Here is a 7,685-nt window from a genome sequence, read left to right as displayed (position 1 = left end):
ATTCTCCATTAGTGATTTCATGTTGTTGTTATTTACTTGCAATGATAATAAGTGAATGTGTTACGTACTACAATGCAAGGTGTTTTTGAGCAATTATTGAGAAAAAAGCCAACATGAACCATGCGCCGTGGCATTCAGTTTACTCAAAAACCTAGTAGGCCACCTTCTGTACAAAGGCTTTGGTAATTCAAATGTCGTTGAACATATAAATAAATACACAATGTTAAGAAGTTCTGAATAAGTAAATAAGTTAACCATACAAAAATACATTTATCCAAGTTCGTTTTATTAGAAAAAGTATATATTCAGTCAAATTGTTTTTGCACTATGAACTCGTTGTTATACTGTATATTTATAATGACGCAAGTATAGCCAACTTATTTTGACAGGTATATTTGCTCTATATTCAACCTATTGAGCAAGGTATTGCATAAATAAAAGTATAATGATATTAGAGCTGCAACTAACGATTATTTTAATAATCGATTAATCTGTCGATTATTTGTTCGATTAATCGATGAATCGGATACAAATTTTTAAAAGCATTCATTTTCAACCCTTTATTGAAAAATAGAACTGACATTGCAAAACATATTTCAAAAGCTTTATTATTACTTATTATATTATTATTACAGCTGGCTGTGGTTTACATGATGCATTTCCCATCAAGAAGCCTCTCATGGTTTGCTGTTTTTTTCTGGATTTTTTTCGGGTCTCTCTGATGGTCTTTCCTCTACCTCCGCTCTGCTTTTTTAATTTATTTTTTCTCCGCTATGCTGCGCGATCAACTTTTTTTAGTCCTGTGACACACTAGATGCGTGGCGTGAGCGTCTCAGAAGCCTGGCGTGACCGTTTTTAAATCGGCTCCCATGTTAACAGGTTAGAGCTTGCACACTGCCTGCGTGAGACGAGCCGCACGGAAAACGCGCGCATGCTAGGAATTGAATCGACGCCTATTTTTCACGAGACACGCAAGCGTGTTGGAAGCGTTTCCAGGCAAAATAGAATAGGAAAAGATGTTTATATGTAATTTTGTACACGAATACATATTAATGAATGCCATTTTGATGTTTGAAAGCTAATCATCATTTATTTGAACGTATTTTCAAATTGAATTTCATTAAACCAACATCTACACGTTACGGGGTTTACATGTCCACTGTAGAAAACATCAGGACTTAAATCATGTTTATAATGCATTTTTGGAGAAACAACAAGTGAATATTGAAATAAATTATACATTAATATTCCTATTAAGTATGAGATATTATTACTAAAATGTTGCAAATGAATACTCCAATTAACTACTTTTTTCCATAAAATCTTCCTCCAAGAAAATGCTTAGGCTATATCCAATGAAAAGATACATTGCATTGAATGGGAATATTAATTTATGTCCATCTTAAACACATATTGCATAAAGTAAACTCGTGCATCAATTGATTACGTTACATCTTTAATAACATATCTGAGAATCATCTTAATACGAATTGTGGTTCGTATTAAACCCCAAAATGTATTGGTGACTGAATTATTTTTGTTTTTTATGCTCTTAACAATGTGATTAAAAAAGGAAAAAAATATGACACACTACAATAACAACGTAGTCTAGTGTGTCATTCTGAGTGACGGTCCAACATCAGGTAATAAAGCTACAAAACATTTGGAAATGTTATTTAAATAAACAGACAGCCTACTTACTCATTTTTCGGATTTTGGAAGGTGTAGGTTATGTGAAAAAAAGTTTAAACATGTCGTGAATACAAGACCCTTGTCTGTCGGCGGCCTCCCTCTATGTCACCTATAGCAGCAGCAGCGCGCCAGCGCCGCGTCAGGCACGGTGCTGGTGTGCAAAGATACAGAAAACACGACGCAGCCGCCACAGAGCTGACACGCAACAGAAACGCCACGCTCACGCCACTCAAACATGCGGCGCGCGTTATAGTCGCGCGATACAACGAATCGATAATGAAATTCGTTGCCAACGTTTTTAATAATCGATTTTTATCGATTTTATCGATTCGTTGTTGCAGCCCTAAATGATATATTCCAAGGACACCTGGTTTGCAGTTGTGTTGCATACTGTACTTTAAATGAATAGAGTATAGTTAAAAGTGTACTTTCATAAACTAAAACGTGTTTTACAAGTTTTGAGCTTGTAAACTATAAGTACAATACCTGGGTACTTAACCTACTTGAAGTATACTCAAATGTATACCTTTATAAGCAAAGAAAGTGAGCCAATTTTGTCCCAAGTAGCATTGAAATGGTACACTCACACGACTAGTATGTTGGTTTTAGTATACTTTATGCATACATTTTTTTACTTAAGTATACTTAATAAAATGTACTTACAAAAGTAGACTTTACCAGTTTGACGTCAAACCAGCACTAACCAACATAAACCAGACTACACCGACATTACTACACCGGTTATTTCTGCAGAATTCACTTTGAAATACAACATGTTCTGTTGCTTTCAGGGGGAGTATTGATACATGGTGTGTGAGAGTCGCGAAAACGCAATGTTCTCATCCATAGAGGCGTATTTTCACACATAGGTCCATTGGATGCAAGATGACACAATGATTCTTTTCACACCAGCCTCAGCATCAGGACCGCTGCTCAAGTGGATGCAACAGGTGTGGGCGTGTTACACACCAGCCACCCTAATGTTTATAAAAAGGAAAAAACATGCATCTGATGTAGTGTTACAGATGATGGTTAGTGAATATGAGGATGATTACCCTTTTCCAGCCCTCATTCCTAACACATCGACGGAGCGACCGCGGTAAAATAACAGATTTGAGCTTTGAAGCAGCGTATAGTGGATCTAATCAGCCATCTCTTCATATCTCACAAACAATCAGTCGGATGAGAAAAGCATCAAGGGAGAAACATCCAGGCAATAATTACTCACATAAGCATGATTACTGACTGCTTGAGTAAACGGCCGGGCTAAATACCGGCAAACACTCCAGCGTGCCGTCAACCGACAGATTCCAGCCGTGGATTTCAATTCAAGTGTGTGATGTCATAATAGAGCGCTGCCATTTCTCTCTTTATCTCTAAGAAGTGCTCAAACTGAAGTAGTAAGTAAATCACAGCTGATTCACTAATTCACACGCACAGACTACTGAACATTTACATACATGGCTTACTGAAATACAGACGCACATGCATGCACACGCACTGATGGATACCTACACAATTTGCCCACACAGCTCAGTTAATGTCTAAAGTTAAAAAAACAACAAATACAGTCTCACCGGCAGAAATGTTTCTCAGAAAAATCCCGAATGTGAATCAAGACGAGAATGAAATACATTGCGATGCATATCTAGTCTTTCTCTGTACAGCCCCGTCTTTCTGACAGAAAACACAACACGGACCCTATTTAAACCCATCTAGAAATATAGATAGAAAGAGGCGGTCAAGAATACATCTTTATTCACAATTCAGATTATTTGCATCCAAATTGAATCCTAATATTTTGGTCCATTTTCGGTCGAAGAGAAACGCTGTCAATTTTACTGTCTGGCAAAACATAATTTCATGCATATTCTCATAGATTACATGCCAAGTATGGATCAGAATTGTGTGCACTTCAGAGGATAATAGTAGATCAGATGAAGACCTCTGACATGATATGTGGGTGTGTTTATAAATCACACGGTTTCTAACCGGGAAAGATTCACATCTGTTATGTACTGTAGGGTCAAACAACCAATCAGAGGAGCTGTTAGATGTTCAAAATGTTCTCAAAATATCTTCTTTTGTGTTGTACATAACAAAGAACCTCATATAGGTTTTGAACAGCATGAGGATGAATACACGGTGATAGAATTATTATTTTTAGGTGAACTATTACATTAATGGTAGAAAGGTATTTTGTTCCCTGGCCAAATGCACTCCGTTGGTAAAAAGTATTGAGACTTTTTTCTAATGAAGTTAATAAAAGGCAACAATACAGTATATCTAAAGTCTATTTACCTATAAAGCACACTAGCAAACAAGAAAAATGGCCAAAATCTAACAGAAAGCCATAAAACCCCCAATGGCAGGCGTTTACAGGGCGTCGTGTCGCTTAACAGAGGTCTTGTTTAATATTCAGAGCTGAGTGATATCAATTAAACACGTTTTGTTTTTGCATGGGATTTATTGCTAACTGGTGCAGAATACTGAAAACTGCTGAAAATTCAGATCTCCACTTATCTGCAGTCCTTAGAGAAAAGACACCAAAAGATGACCATGTTTTTACATCAAATGATTCTTTTGCTTAATTTATCAATATATTACATATCTTAGAGTTTCATTATTTGATCCAAATACTCTGTCAGAACAAGCAAGACCCCATGCACATCACATTACCAAATACAAAATACGTGCACTATTCAGCAAAACCAAGTGAAGTGTCCACAAGCATATATGCACCTTTGATGCTTTCCTACCCATCCACAATCAAAGAGAACTTTCAATCCGCATTTACTTAGTACAGATGTGAAGCCTCCTCCTCTCTGCATCACTCCAGAAGCATCATCAGAACAGCAGCCAATCAGACGACACGGATGCAATCGGTGATTTTTCAGCATCTCTCCATTGTCATTCAATCATAGCTTCATCAGCAACACCAATCACACCAAACGGAGATGACGATCTTCTTGAAAGCTATTCTCGTCCCATGTGACCAAAACCCTCGACAGAGACGAATCCCTGACTGTGCGCGAGCGTGCCGCAAGCTTAAAATCTGCCAATTATTTTCTTGATTGAAAAGCTCACGTTGGCCGTGAATTCCCAGGCTCCGTGTTAAACAGTGACACTTCCGTCCTTGAGCGTAGCAAACACAGCAATTAAAAAACAAGATCCAAAACAATCATTTCTCACGGGGACACGCACAAGCACTCATCTTTCTTGAAGTTGTGCAGAGCTCAAAGTTGGCAGACGCTCGTGGCCGTGGGAGCTTTGAACATCTCCTTGACAAAATGGTGTCCAGTGCTTTTTGGGGAAAAAGTATACAAATTAAAGAACCGTGCAATTAGTTACGGATATCCTTAGCTTGTTTTCATTTTAATTGAGATTTTTTTGTCAATACATTTGTATATTTTCCTGCTGATAAAACAACAGCAGTACCACATAGTTTCTAATGGATATTAATTCTATTGGTTTAAATAAGTTTTAATAGAAGCTTGTGTTGTGATGTCAAATGTGTTGTGTTCTGGGAACCACTAGAACAACGTTGCAGTCGAAGTCGGGATTATGCGAGTTATTGCTGCATTTGAGACGAGTAGGATTTAAGATTTCTCATCTCCGACTTCTAAATAACGTTTGAAACCCCAAGTATTGATTGCTGTAGCAAGGAGCCTACGACACAAACTGCAAGTGGGAGGAGTTTAGGCAGCAAGTAGGCTGGCTTTTCACACGTGATTGAGGATGGAAGGAGGTAGAGACAGTAAGTTTGAAGTTTTTTTTTTTTCACAATTTGTCAAAATGCCTCAAACGAATACAATAAAACAAAAAATAAACGAGAAACACTGAAACGGCGCTTGAAGTCAAACATTTCTGAACTCGGCGCAGATGCGTCACTTGACGTCAAACTCATGTTGCCTTCAGTGAGATTAGCCATAGTCTGTTTACGGAAGCCATGTTTGCAACGTGTCTCCGGGCGGTTATTATGGAATTCAAACAAGACGTGAATGGGAATTACGCTGGCTAAAATCCCAATTAAACAACATATGTAAAAAAAAAAACATTAATTTATATAGCAGACGCTTTTATCCAAATGTGGTAAACAATGGAAGCAATTGGAAAAGCATAAGGACAACAAAAAGCATATAAAACTGGTCTCATATCCCACAGTATACGGAGCAAAGTTAGATTTATTTTTGAAAGAGTAGAAAAGAGAGGGAAGTCAGAACTGATCGGTGCAGGTGCAGACGGAAGAGATGTGTTTTCTTAAAGATGGCTACAGAATCAGCTGATCTTGTAGTAGAGGGCAAATTATCCAGAGAAGTTTTCAACAACATTTAAAAATGACACAAACTGATCAAATTTCACTCAGAAAACAGCATTTCACGTTGCTTTATATACTACGCATGCTTAAAGCTTCGCTGAGACGGCCATATTGAGCGTTGGGTTCCTCCCCATTCATTTCAACAGGACTGACGCATCTTGTTAACAGTAATATATTTGGACTAGCTCAGAGCTAGCTTATTTGAAAACGAAGCACTTTATTTTCACATAATTTCATAGCACTAAATATGAAAGTTTGTTCTGTAAGTATAAATATCGTTTTGGCGCTCTTTATTGTGTCGTCCGTGCATTTGGAAAGGTGTAAATAAAGCATTACTGCTGGGATAAGATTTTGTAACTTAATGGTTTTAAGGGTGAGATGGTAACACTACAGCATCCACAGAAAGGCCATGAGAGGGAGAAACGGCTTGATGGTTTTCATGTAGGTCTTGTGCTGAGATTGATGGGGTTTGAGTGCTTCGTAATTGCAGTTGTCATTTCTCTCTGTACCTTAGTCAAGCAGCGAGCTTTCAACACAAGATACTGATGTCCCCCGCCCCCTATCCCTCGGACCACGGCTTTCTGAAACAGGTGAGGAAAGCCACTTACACCAAAGTTGCCATGGAGATCATGGGAACAATGCGACTCATTTTTCATCTTTTGTTCGCTATTCAAATAGATTTAAATGTTCCCTCTTGTCATTTATGCGTCGTGCACGTATAAAATCAAGTGTCTCTCTTTTTGTGAAGAAGAGAGATAGAGATGAGTTTCTTCTCTTGCCGTTTTTCAGAACACGTTCAAGCATATCTGATCCTGCGCAGAGCGAGAGTGGCACTACATGTTTGCATTTAGATAGTGTATGTGTGCGAGCGCTGCTATAGGCGTCGAGTTCATGAAATGGGATGTAAAGTGATGTGTTGACGTGACAGCTTTAATTCACATGCTGAGCATCATATTCATCCACTCAGGGGTCTGCATTAATGGAAGCAAAGGGTGCTCTCAGCCCTTCCAGGAATATTCTGCACACCATTCACGCACAAATGGCAAACCCCTGTGCATAACCAGAGATTTCTAATTGGTCTTTTAAATTTCCATTTGAAGAGCCTCTTTGTCCACTAAAACATCCCCATAAGTGAAACATCAGAATATTTAAAAAAAATCTGAATTACTGTTTTTAAGATGTGAGCTTTGGAAATAGCCAATGCATAATATTGCCTATAAAAATGTTGATTTCTAAAACAGTGCATCTGAATCATTGTAAAATAAGATTCAAAAATGCCCATTCAAATCATGATTTTAGGTTCAAATACAAATGTATTCGCAAAAAGTATACTCCATCCATCCATCCATCGTGTAAAATAGTTTTGGATGAATCATATCTCGTTGCACTGCTTCATGCCAACTTCCCATCAATGGTATAAATATATAAAATGGCCTAAAATCGTTCAGCTTTTTGCCAGAATTAATGATATACCCACTCAAACCAAACAGTACAGTAAAATGACCAGAAGCTAAGAGCTTGAAGGAAAAGAACGATCACTCATTAAATCGCACATATAAGGTTAACATCATTTTGACTGCTCCAGAAAAAACCATGTCAGATCTGCTTCACCGATCATGGGACTAAAACTATGAACTCTTCCATTATGAGCATCATTTCAGAGGTCTCATCCGAT

The sequence above is a fragment of the Barbatula barbatula genome, assembly GCF_947034865.1.
Source record: "Barbatula barbatula genome assembly, chromosome: 18".
NCBI lineage: Eukaryota > Metazoa > Chordata > Actinopteri > Cypriniformes > Nemacheilidae > Barbatula > Barbatula barbatula.
This window is presented reverse-complemented; position numbering follows the sequence as displayed.